The following is a 13706-nucleotide window of genomic DNA, read 5'->3' as shown; positions in this document are numbered from 1 at the left end:
TATATCTGTTATGGGTTAGTTTATGTCCATTCTCCCTCCCCACCTCCCCCACCCCCACCCACATTCCTATGTTGACCTCTTAACCCCCAGTACCTCAGAATGTGACCTTATTTGAAGATATGGTCTTTACAGAGGTAATCAAGTTAAAAGCAAGACATTAGAGGGGGCCCTAATCTAATATGACTGATAACGTTATAAAAGGGGGAAATTTGGAGACAAACAAGTATACAGGGAGAGTGCCATGTGAACATACAGACGGATGTCTGCAAGCCAAGGAGAGGGGCCTAGAACATATCCTTCAATCATAGCCCTCAGAAAGAAGCAACCCTGCCAACATCTTGATTTCAGACTTCTAGCCTCCAGAACTGGGAAATAGTAAATTTCTGTTAAGCCACCCAGTTTGTGATACTTTGTTATGGCAGCTTTAGCAAATGAATACAATTGCTAATCTAGCGATGAAGAAAAAGGGTAATAGATTAAAACAAATAGGACTTATTCTTGGGATGAAAAAGCAATTTACATCTAAAAATCAAGCAATGTAATACAGTACATTAACAGAAAAAGGGAGAGAAATCATATGATTATAAAATACCTTAGAAAAAAAAGAAAAAAATCTTAGTAGATCAGGAATAGTAGGGAATTCCATAATTAGATAAAGAATATCTACAAAAGTTCTATAGCAATCCATATAGTTGATGGCAAAATATTGAAACCTTTCCCCCAGAGATTGGGAATGAGACAGTATGCCTGCTCTCACCGCTTCTATTCAACATAATGAAAGAAGTTTTAACCAGTGTAGTAAGTAAAGAAAAAGAAATAGTAGGCATATGGATTAGCATAGAAGAAATAAAAAGGAATATGGGCTGTAATTGAAGAAATAAAACTGGAATAAAAATGAGAAAAACTCAAAAGCATCTACAAACAAACATAATTACTTAGCAACATATACAAAAATCAATTATATAAAGCAGAAGCAAACACATAGAAAATGAAATGTTAAAATATACTACTTACGGGCTTCCCTGGTGGCTCAGTGGTTGAGAGTCCGCCTGCCGATGCAGGGGACACGGGTTCGTGCCCCGGTCCGGGAAGATCCCACATGCCGCGGAGCGGCTGGGCCCGTGAGCCATGGCCGCTGAGCCTGCGCGTCCGGAGCCTGTGCTCCACAACGGGAGAAGCCACAACAGTGAGAGGCCCGCGTACCGCAAAATAAATAAATAAATAAAATAAAATAAAATATACTACTTACAATAGCATAAAATACCCAGGAGTAAACTTAACAAAATATGCCAAAATGTGTGCAACTATGTACAATATATAAACTACAAAACATACTCAAAATAAAGACTCAAATAAATGGAGGGATTATACTACATTTATCGGTTGGAAAATGCAGTGTCCAGAGATGGCAGTTTTCCCAGGTTTTCCCTGTGGGCTCAATGTAATCATAGTCAGAACCATAGCAGATTATTTCTTTACTTTTGGAGAAACTAAAAAACTGATTCTAAAATGTATATGGGCATCAGTGGGCCAAAAAATAGGCCAAGGCGATCTTTAGGGAGAACTAAGATGGAAGATGTTCACCTGAGATATCAAGTCCTACTATAAAGCTGTGATGATTAAAAGTCTGGTGTTGGTACATGGCAGACAGACTGATCAATGAACTACAGTAGCTCAGAAACAATCCCACACACATATGATTGTGTGATTTATGACATTATGGTGCATTGGCAAAGGAACAGTTTACTAGCTGGTGTTGGGTATATTTGTTATATACATACTGAAAAAGGCCTATCTGTGCTCTACCTCACAGTATATAAAATTAATTCCAGATTGATTTCAGTACTAATTACAGAATTAAAGCCACCATAGTGTTAGAGGGAAACAGAAAATATCTTCATGATTCTGGAGTAGGCAGAGATTTTCAGAACAGAATATGAAAAACATTACTCATAAAGGAAAGAAAAATGACAAATTAGAGTATACTAGAATTAGGAACTTTTGTTCATTGAAGGACCCCAGTAAGAAGGTGAAAAAGCAACCCAGAGACTATAATAAAATACGTTCAAGATCTATATCCAAGAGAGACTTGTTTCCACATTACAGACAGATTCCTGCAAATCAGTTAAAAGCTGTACCATAATAGAAAAAATGGGGAAAAAGTTGAATGGGCACATGACAAAAGAGGACATCCAAAAGGCTAAGAAATATATGAAAAGGCACTAAAATATCACCAGGCATTGGAAAAAAAGAAAAAAGGACAGGGAACAAACAACAGATTTTGCTTTCCCAGAAGCCTTTGCGCAAAACTGCTATTTATATCTCATTGGCTAGAACTGTATCACTTGGTCAACCCTAGTTGCAAGAGAGGATGATGAAGGAGTACGTGGCTTCTCTAATTTCTCTTGTGTTACTGGCCAAAGAGGAGGAGTTAGGATATTAGTGGTGAACTGCGTGTGTCACAGTGTGTGATCGAATTAAGTGAAACGTCTAAGAGCTGTACTGAATACACAGGTCTGGAGTGCAGCAGAGAGGTCAGGCTGCAAATAGAAAGTGAGGTTCATAATTATGCAGAGGGCGTTTCAAAGCTAGCCTATGGATATAATTACTAAAGAACGTAGAGTGCGTAGAGACGTTAAGATAGAATCCTGGTGTAGACAGAAATTTACCAATCTGTGAGAACAAGAGAGGGAATCACAAAGGAGTGTGAAGGACTGCAGGAGAAAAGTCAAGTGAGAGTAGTGTTTGGGGAGCAAAGGGAAGTGAGTTGCAGGGAGAAATTAGGCAAAACTTCAAATACTAATGCTGGATCTGAATAGGCAAACTCTGAAAGAGTTCTCTTTAAAGCCAAGAACAGGCGGAAGTGTTAATTTAGGCTAATCAGAGAATACTTAGTAAGTTGAGGGCATTTTCACTTCAGTTCTCTACGTATTTTATGTCAAGTGTATGGGATTTTTGGGCTCAGCAGGATTCGAAGGTATTTATTCAGATGATAATAGTTGGTACAAATTTCATAGTTTAACACCATCCACGACAGTTACACTGTCTGGTCATGGACCCTAGGGTTGAGTGACACATTTTAAGCTCATAACGGTCACCTGTGCAATTCAAGACAAAGTGGAGACTTTCTAAATGTGTGGTCTCAGTGCTGCCATATTAGCCTAATGGGAACTGGGATTGATATTGGCATGGTTCTCCTTGTCTTCACTGAAGGTGATAGTTTCTTTCTCCCAAGTTTCCTCATAGCCATAAAGAGACTCTGGGTATGGACTAATGGCCTTGCTACTGCAGTGCTGAGTCTAGATGGGAAAAAAATCAGTCATTTGTCTTGTAGCACACTCATCAATCCATTCCCATATCCCTGCTAACAGTACTGATTTTCAAGTGTACTGTAAACTACCTAAGTAGAAATGGAAAAAAAAAAATGTTGGTTGAACAAAATTGTAACTTTTAATGAGATTTTGTGCTATTGATGATGTCATTTAAAAAAAACTTCCTGTGGCTTTGGATTAAATTAACAAGTTTACAAATACTATAAAGCTAATTCCTAGCAGAGAGGGAAATCAACAAGGTGGACATTGAATATTCTTTTCCAAATATATTGAGGAAAAAGGGGTCTATAAGCTAATATGTCTCAAAGAGAATTTTCCACTTCATTGTGTTGTGTTTTAAGTGGTGTTTCATTTTAGGTTGACTTCTTCTTGTTATCAAAGTTGTAACCTTCCTCTTCCAAGTTATCAGATGGTATATGCTTGGCGAATATAAAATGATTATTAAAACTGAGGAATTGAAATGGAGAATGGCATTTCTAAGAGCATACAAAAGTTTGCAGACTGTCGTCTCTCGGTCTCCTGTCGGCCCGATGGAGGAGGAGGAGGAGGAGGAAGCGAGGGCGCCGCTGCCTGGCAGCGCCAACGAGGCCGGCAGAGGCGCCCCCGTTACACCCCCTGCCCCCGGGGCGCTGCCGGCCCTCTGCGACACCAGTCGCCTGGCACACCGGCTCTTGGTGCAGTTGCTGATATGCTTCCTTGGTTTCGGCAGCTGTTTTTGCTATGATAATCCTGCTGCCCTTCAGACTCAGGTTAAACGGGATATGCAGGTGAATACCACGAAATTCATGCTGCTGTATGCCTGGTATTCTTGGCCCAATGTAGTTTTGTGTTTCTTTGGTGGCTTTTTGGTAGACCGCGTATTTGGAATACGATGGGGCACCGTTATTTTTAGTTGCTTTGTTTGCGTTGGACAGGTTGTTTTTGCTCTGGGTGGAATATTTCGTGCTTTTTGGCTGATGGAATTTGGAAGGTTTGCGTTTGGGATTGGTGGGGAGTCCTTAGCAGTTGCCCAGAATACATATGCTGTGAGTTGGTTTAAAGGCAAAGAATTAAACTTGGTGTTTGGACTCCAGCTTAGCACGGCTAGAACTGGAAGTACAGTAAACATGAACCCCATGGGATGGCTGTATTCTAAGGTTGAAGCTTCATTGGGTTCTGCTGGTCACACAACCCTTGGGGTCACACTTATGATCGGGCGTATAACGTGTCTTCTTTCACTAGTCTGTGCCTTGGCCCTCGCTTACTCGGATCAGAGAGCAGAACGAATCCTTCGTAAAGAGCAAGGAAAAACAGGTGAAGTTATCAAGTTAACTGACGTGAAGGACCTCTCCTTCGCCCCGCGGCTCATATCCATCATCTGTGTCGGCTATTATGTTGCTGTGTTCCCGTTCACTGCACTTGGGAAAGTTTTCTTTACAGAGGAATTTGGCTTCTCCTCCCAGGTAGCGAGTGCTATTAACAGTATTGTGTATGTAATATCAGCTCCCATGTCCCCCATATTTGGGCTTCTGGTGGATAAAACAGGAAAGAACATCATCTGGGTTCTGTGTGCAGTGGTGACCACTCTTGCTTCCCATATGATGCTGGCCTTCAGGCTGTGGAACCCTTGGATTGCTATGTGTCTCCTGGGACTCTCTACTCATTGCCTGCCTGTGCATTGTGGCCAATGGTGGCGTTTGTAGTTCCCAAACATCAACTGGGAGCTGCATATGGCTTCATGCAGTCCATTCAGAATCTTGGGTTGGCAGTCATTTCCATCATTGCTGGAATGATATTGGATACTTGGGGATATCTGTTTTTAGAAGTTTTCTTCATTGCCTGTGTTTCTGTCTCACTTTTATCTGTGGTCTTACTCTACTTGGTGAATCGTGGCCAAGGAGGGAACCTAAATTATTCTGCAAGACAAAGGGAAGAAATAAAAAACTTTCTCATGCAGAGTGAGAAGTTTAAATGACTGTGTCATGAGAATGGGCTGCACACATCATTGGTTTGAAAACCTCCAATTTTTTTTTCTTTTAATCTAGAGTTTAGTCGTTAGGAAAAATAATGGTCTGGAGAATTATTATATTTATATTTTGAATATATCTATTTTAAAGTATAACTGTGAGGACTGTTGTAGCCTGTGTCTTTTGTATTTCTGAAGAATTCTGCTTTGGAATAGGCTCATCAATGATGAAGTTTAGAAAATTGCATCTGCTACGTGCAGGTGATTTTGAGTAAGGGCAGTAAATAATGGAAATCTTTAGATCTTGTATTGAGATAATTTTCACAAAGTGTATCTTAGGGATATGGCCTTTAATCTTAAAGCAAAAAAAAAAAAGCTTTTGAGGGATTAGAAAGGATATTTTATATAGAATAAACAATAGCATTTTAATAGGCATTCCCTTTTGTAATAGGGAATATTTGAAAGATATTTTTATGAAGTCTCATTTCCACAAATAGCAGATTGTGTTCTGCTCGCTTTAGTTACCAGAGGTTGCTGAGCAGTGACCCTTTTGAGCTTCTTTATTTCTCTGTTAATGAGGACCCTAATCCCTTAGGGACATAATTTTGTGGTACAAACTTTCTGTACGGTTTTTCTTATAGTCCAATTAATTACTAAAAAACGTCCTGTAAATTATGATAATTGCGTATCTACAAGGTTAAATAAAAACACTGCAAGAGGAGAAAAAAAAAAAAGTTTGCAGAAATCTAGTCTGCCATCACCATGCCCCAAAATTTAGTTCCTCTTTCCTGTTTCTTTTAGTAAAACACTGTAGTTTTATTTCCTTGTGTATTCTGCCTGCCCCTAGGAATTAAGTTTTTAAAATATTCTATTTAAATTAATATTTGTGATTTTTGACAAATAAAAATTTCTCACAATTAAGACGTCTCCTTCTACATACAGATTCCCTAGACATTGCTACAGCCTGGAACCAGAAAGACAAGATTGAGTCTCCACGGTTGTTTACAAATTGCATTATGGCATTGGCTTTTGGATGACTGGATGAATATATTTTTATTTTGGACTTGATTTATTTTTCAATATGGAGACCTAGTCAAACATATGTTTCAGGGTCTTCATTGCCAGTATTGAGGCTTCCTATTGGGATGACACAACTTGGAGAAGTAGCATGCCCCAGAAATTGTACACTTATGATTCCTCTGGCGGCAGTATCAGCTTCCCACTTTATAGAGCCATTTAATTGATGTGTTCCATCCTCCTTTCCTCGCATTTCATCAGTTTGTATTTAGATGTATGTAAATGACACGTCATTTCTGAGCAGTTCTCAGGGAATTGAACATGGCTTTGCTCTTCAGATTCCTTAAGAGATTCCTTCTTTCCCTTCCATTCTTCTTTTCTTCCTTCCTCCATCTCTCCCTCTCTACTTTCCATCTTTACTTCCTTATTTTGTCCTTCCTTTGACAAAGATTTACTAAATGTCTACTATGGGCACTGAGCTCAAAAGCAAAAAAAATATGCAAGCACAGGCTTGGACTGAAGGCACTTAGAGTCTGACTGCTTTCTTCCACAGGTGCCTGAGGCTTACACAATAAAAGTCTCAGGAAATCCAACTGGATTTGTTTAGCAGATTCTTTACTTGTGGTTGAGATTTTGAAAATCTGGAGGACCATGTTCAAAGTCCTTCATAGCTTTCCGAAGCATTTTTGGAAGGATACATTTATGTGCAATTGGTATGCTTCTCATAGATCACTCCTACCCGAACACCAGCTAGACAGCAGAACGAGTGAACTCTATTAGCTTGACTTGCATTTTTTTATTACGCTCGTTTTAAAAATGAGCAAAGTTTTGAGAATATTCTTCAATTCATATTTTCACAGCCAGAATCATCTTTGCCCTAGTCCTAATTAGTGTGTTTTCCTGCATTTTTGTCTCACAATTACACTGTGCCTCTTTTTCTCATCATTGTGTCTTGGCAAGGGATGAGTGGAAAAATGTGAAGATTAAACATTCTCTCTAGAAGAGTTTTATTTGTCTATTCATAGTCTAAGATTTTTTTTATTAATGATTTAGAAGTACATGAGTAAATTTGATGATGTTAATTCTGTGCTTATATGAAGATCTCCTAACATCAAAATAGATTTTTGTAGCTATGTCTCAGCTTTAGTGAGATGGAGTTCAGTGATGTTGCCAAAGGGCTGATTGATTAATTTGATAAAGTCTAATGGTTTTTGTCTTTGCAAAATTTAGGTTTGCCTGTCAGTTGTGCTTATTTTTCCCTCAGAAATTTGAAATGGCAGCTGAATGTTTTATCAGGTTTCTTAAGGGCTTTTTATTTCTGGGATAGGTGCTGGGCCATCTAACTAGAAAGAGAACTACCATTTGGCAAGATGGTCACTGCATGAGGTTAGGGAGTTTGAAAGTTCTATTCTCACTTTGCTCCAGGCAATTTTGCAATCGTAATAGATTCTTACCCTTTTAACATGCTGTTCATCTTCAAAAACCATACTGCTAATGTCTTAATAGCTTCGTTTGACCCAGGAAGGGATATTTTGTTGTCTGAGAATATAGTCATAGGGCAAGTGGTCTTTGCTGGGTCACAGGAGTGGATGAGCAGTAGTAGGCTTGCCCACTGTCCCGTTCATCTATAGTTTAGAAACCAGCCATCTTCTCCTGCCATGCTGTTTAGATTTGGATTCACTGGTTAGCCTGAAGCTCACAGAGCTACTCAGAAGTCAGTAGAAGGGGAATTTTCTTCTACTTTTCTTTTTAAAAAATCTGTACACTCTCTGGTCTTTCTCACATAACAGTATGGATGACAGTGAAAAGAATATCTATTTTACTTTATTTCTCTCGCACTGATCACTTTCAGATGTCAAAGTCTGTTTCATCTTGTTTTAACTTCAGGATTTTCCATTTTCTTCTGATTTTATCTTATTCTTATTTTTAAATAATAAATATATATCCTGTCAGTGTTCTAAGGAATATTAAGATATTTCCTTCACAAATCATAAGTATCCCAGTGAATTAAAATCGTCATTGTGACCAATAACCTAGATTACTTTTGCAAAGAAATTAGTAGCTATTAGAAAATTATAGTATTATATGATAAAATGGAAGTTATATTTAGAAATGTTTAGGCACCATTAGATTCCTCATCAATTTCAAGAATGAAAATATTTTCTGTACTACACGTAATATTTTACATCTCCCTTTTTAGCAATAATCACTTTCTTTTTAAATTAATGGTGTATAATTAAAAGTAAATGTAGAGAAGTAACAACAAAGTAAAACTCCCTTAAAACATGCAGAAGAGCAAAAACAGCTTAAAACCTCATTGAGATAAATGTTCAAGCATGAAAATAATTGTTTAAAATAAAATGTTATCTGTGCCTCTTATGTTAATGATGTTAATTTTTTAATAAATTATACATGGTCAAAATTAGAGAAGTACAAAAAAGAAATGAACTCATCCAAAATACAAAGAAGAAATAATTTTCTTAATAAATGGAATGAAACTATAGTATAATTAATTTTTTCATTCCAAATATCTTATTAATAGATATGGAGAGAAGGATATCTGGAAGAATAGCGAAAATTCTTACAAAAATAGGATTATACTGTGCATGCAAATTTCAAATAAAATCATTAAATTTTATTTGAATTCAACAGGAGGAGCAAGAGAGGTGCAGGTGTTTGCTAAACTTCATTCCTCAGAGGTAATGACTTCCCCCCACCAACTTTATTTAGGTATAATTGACATATAACATTGTGTAAGTTTAGGAAGTACAGCATGTTGATTTGATGTGCTTATGTATTGCAAACTGATTACCATGATAGGTTATCTAACACCTGCATGATGTCACATAATTACCGTTCATTTTTTAAGGTTAGAACATTTAAGATTTATGAGATTAGCAACTTTCAAGTACATACTACAGTATTATTAACTATAATCACCCTGTTGTAATATTAGATCCCCAGAACTTATTCATCTTATAACTGGAAGTTTGTACCCCTTTGACCAACATCTCTTCATTTCCCCCACCCCACCCCTGGTAGTCACCAATCTACTCTCTGTTTCTATGAGTTCGGCTTTTTTAGATTCCACATGTAAGTGATATCATACGGTATTTGTCTTTCTCTGTCTGACTTATTTCACTTAGCATAATGCCCTAAAGGTCCATCCATGTTGTCCCAAACCAGAGGTAATGACTTTTGACTGTTTTTAATACTTAAGGATATTGCCTACTAACTCTAAAGGACGCATTTGCTTATCTCTTTGCTTTGGGGTTTATCATCATTAGGCAGTATGCATTGGCTCCAAGTTATGAAAGAGGATTAGCTTCCTTATGCCATATATCACTCTCCTATATTTGGGTTTGTTAAAAATCAATTTTTTGATTACTGATATTATACTTTTACTAATCTCCATAAGCATATGTCTCCTTCTTCATCAACTTGAGAAAGTATCTCTTGACTTCCCACCACGTAAAACAAGGAACTTAGACCCTCTATTTCCCTCCAGCTCTACTTCCCTCTTTCACCTCTCACTTTCTGTCAGTCATAACATTACTTTTATATTGTCAAGGTATATAATATGTACCTTCTGGTTAAGTGCTTCATGCTATGGGTTGATTCTGATTAAAAAAAATTTCAAAACTCATAAAATACATTAACAGAATCAAGGAGTATGGCTTCCGAGGTAGCTCTGGTCATGGCCATTCCAGTGAGGAGGGAGGATGAATGAATAGAGCAAACTTATGTCTTCTTTGGTACAAGTTCCTATGACTTCTGTCCCTATTTCACTGGGAAGAATTTAGTGGCATGGTCATACCTAACTGCAACAAGGGTTGGGATGAGTGATGGTCTGAAATATCTGGTTTGTATCTCATTTTGCCTGAGCACATGTATATGTGTAGGATCAATGCCCAGAGGTGGAAATGTTCAGTAAAGCAGCCTATGTATTTCTCAATTGGATAGGTATTGCCGAATTGCCCTGCATAGGGGTTCTCCCAGTTGAAATTCTTACTCACAGTGTGTGAGAATGCCCATTTCACTATATCTTCAAAACAGAGAGGCTTACAAAATTTTGGATTTTTGCCATTTGAAAGGTGAAAAATGGTATTTCAGTGTCATTTAAATTTGTATTTCTTCTATTTTGAGTGACGTTCAGCATACTTTATGTATTGAATATCCATTTGAATTTCTTTTTCTCTGAACTGCTTGTTCACATCTCCTGCCTACCTTTTTCTTTAATATAAATTTATTTTATTTATTTTTGGCTGCATTGGGTCTTTATTGCTGTGCATGGGCTTTCTCTAGTTGCGGCGAGCGGGGGGCTACTCTTTGTTGTGGTGCACGGGCTTCTCATTGGGGTGGCTTCTCTTGTTGCATGCAGAGCATGGGCTCTAGGCACGTGGGCTTCAGTAGTTGTGGCACACGGGCTCAGTAGTTGTGGCTCATGGGCTCTAGAGCACAGGCTCAGTAGTTGTGGCTCATGGGCTTATTTGCTCCGCGGCATGTGGGATCTTCCAGGACCAGGGCTCAAACCCATGTCCCCTGCATTGGCAGGCAGATTCTTAACCACTGCACCACCAGGGAAGCCCCCGCCTACCTTTCTTAATAGGCTACTGGTATTTTTGCTTAGCTGTAGGACCAATGAGTATTATGGAGTGTTTGTCAGCAGTGAACAAGAAACTAACATACTTATTGACTTAAATGAAGGCCAACCCATTTGAAGCAAGCCATTTTTTTTTAAAGATAGAATTTTCCCTGGCATATTTGGACTTTTAAATTTTATTTTCAATGAGGCACAAATCTGGGGAGGAGGGGGTCCACATTTCTACACAGAACTTGCCCAAGGTAGGAGCTAGCTTTGCCTTTAATTCTGTTTCACCTTAAATTTTGTTTCACAAATGAAACACCTTTGATGCTCCGCCTCTATGTTTGGAATGAAGACAAGAAAAACTAAAATACATTGAAAAAAGCTTCCCATTTTCTATTAAGGAGAATCTAGAGCTGGTATGGGAACAAAAGGAAATGACTTTAAATACCAGCAAACTGATACTTTCCCCAAATTTAGAAAATAATATCCATTAGGGTCCAACAGAAGTCAGAACTAATGTGTAATCATTAGTGGAAAAGAATTGGTCTATTGCAGTCTGTTGAAAGCTCCAAAATTTGTAACTTTACACAGGACAATTTTTAAGTCATTTATTATACAATTATAAATCAATGTTATCTGGAAAACCCCTAAAATTTATAAAGATTATTTTAATGACATAAAATGAATTGAGGGGAAAGAAGTGATAGTAAAGAGCAAAGTTATTTAAAAATTGACATGTCTACAAAACTCATTCCTGTATCTTCAATCTGTTTCATTATCTTAACTCAGTGTAGTATAGTATTCAGTTTTATTAGGTAAATTATTTCTTTATGCTGTATATTTTACAAATGAATAGGCAGTTTCCTTTCATTGGCAACTATTATATCCTACATCAGTGATGTACGATTTTTGAGGACTACATGCACTAATAATAGTGTGAAGAAAACTGGTGAGTGGACTTCTAAACACTATCTAGATTGCTAGATAGATTGCTACTATCTATTGACAGAATGGAGACACTGGTACCAGTAAGTGCTTCCAGTTAATATAAAATAGTAATAAGATCATAGAAATAAAGAAATATTATTGATATAAATAGTAAGTACAATTAATATTGTACAGATGAAATTGTTTTGTGATCAAATGACAGCACTAAATGGTTAAGTCAGAAATTAGCAGATGTGGAAGAATGCAGACATTGAACTTAATTTAAAAGTAATGGTTATGGGAGTTACAAGCATTATTAAAATTTTGGGAGGAGAAGGTCAAGATGGCAGACTAGGAGGAGGCGGAATTCATGTCTCCACACAACTAGGGCACCTATCAGGCACCGGTGGGGGACCACAGACACCTAAGGGGATAGGAGGAACCCCCAGTGACCAGGTAGGACGTGGGGCATGGGGAGGAGTGAGGGGGGAGGAGAAGCGGAAGCAGGATGGGACTGGCGCCCCTGAGGGGAGGCTGGGGGAGGGGAAGGGATCCCATGACCGAAGGGGGAAACTGGGGGGCCACTGGGAGGGCAGAGGATCAAAAGGGAGAGTGGCCAGGTTTCCCCTGCCCTCTTGGGCCCCCAGGAGCCTGCTGAGATCCCAGCGCTGATCCTCTGTCCGCCGAGGCCCCCTGCAGCCATGCGGATCCTGAGGGACTGGGAGGGAGGGAAGGGGGAGCAAAAGTAAAGGCCGGACCTCCGGGACGACACCCCCTGAGGGGTGGCTGGGGGGAGGGGAGGAGTTTCTACACCCACCAGGACCCACCCACGGTTAGGGGTCCAGCGGCGACGGGGGAGACCCTGGGGGAAACGTGCGGGGACGCGGAGGAAAAGAAACGAATGCGGCCAGTGCTTTCCCTGTCCACTTAGGCACCAGGGAGCCTGTTGGGCTCCCCAGCCTAATCCTTTGCACCCAGAACCTCCCTCCTACTGTGCAGAGCCCAAGCCCCACTTCTACACTCCCACCCAGGGCCCTACCTCTACACTCGGAGACCCCATCCAATGCACTGGGCCTAAACCCCACCCACACACCCTCACTCAGGGCCCTACCTCCAAATTCTGGAACTCCACACTCCGCTGTCCCGGCCCACTGACTCACTTCTCGTGTGCCTGGCTGTCGGAGGGCACGGCCGAGCCCTTGTCCCCGTGGGTGTGCGTGCTGCTCTGTGCCGCCGCCACCGGGGACCCCACACCTGTCAGGCGGCACCACGGGCCACGCTCCTGGTCGCCATAGCTACCCCGTGCCCTGGGCTTCACTGCCCTGAGCCCCGCAAGGGCATCGCAGGCATCGTCCGTGCGGGGGAGCTCCAGACGGCCCGGAGGCAGCCTTTTGAATGTGCTACCTCTCCTCTTCCAGGTGGGTCCTGAGCCTAGGCTCTGCGCCACACACAAACGTCACCCGTCCCGCCGCACCCTAAACACTGCCCCTGCCTAAGTGCCACCCCTGCTTAAACTCTGCCCCCCCATAGCCAAGGTTTTCTTTTTTCTTTTTCTTTTTTCCTCTTTTAGATTGGGGTTCAGTTTTACCTTGCTGTCGATTCATTGTTGTTGATTCATTTATATTTTTTCAAATCTTTTATTTTTCTAATTTTATTTTATTCTTTATACTTTGTTATTGCCTTTTGGCTTGTTACCATTTTTTTTCCTTTTTTCTGTTGTTTTGTTTTACTTTATTGCAGTTGTTTCAATTATACTTTTATTTTTTCTAATATATTTTTTATCTTTTTAATTTTATTTTGTTTTTTATTGTGTGTTGTTGTATTGTTCCTTTTTTTTTTTTTTTTTTTTTGCCTCACCACATGGCTTGTGGGTTCTTGGTTCCCAGGCCGGAGGTTG

General features: G+C 39.6%; 1 pseudogene; it reads left to right on the top strand.

The window, feature by feature from the left end:
• Window positions 1–3862: 3862 nt before the first annotated feature.
• Window positions 3863–5444, top strand: LOC111167518 (lysosomal dipeptide transporter MFSD1 pseudogene; annotated as a pseudogene).
• The last annotated feature ends 8262 nt before the right edge of the window (window positions 5445–13706 follow it).

Source organism: Delphinapterus leucas, chromosome X, assembly GCF_059928025.1.
Source record: "Delphinapterus leucas isolate spDelLeu-1000000601 "Yukka" chromosome X, BTC_Dleu_Yukka2, whole genome shotgun sequence".
Taxonomy (NCBI): Eukaryota; Metazoa; Chordata; class Mammalia; order Artiodactyla; family Monodontidae; genus Delphinapterus; species Delphinapterus leucas.
Note: the sequence above shows the minus strand (reverse complement) of the source record. Positions and strands in the feature narration are given on the sequence as shown.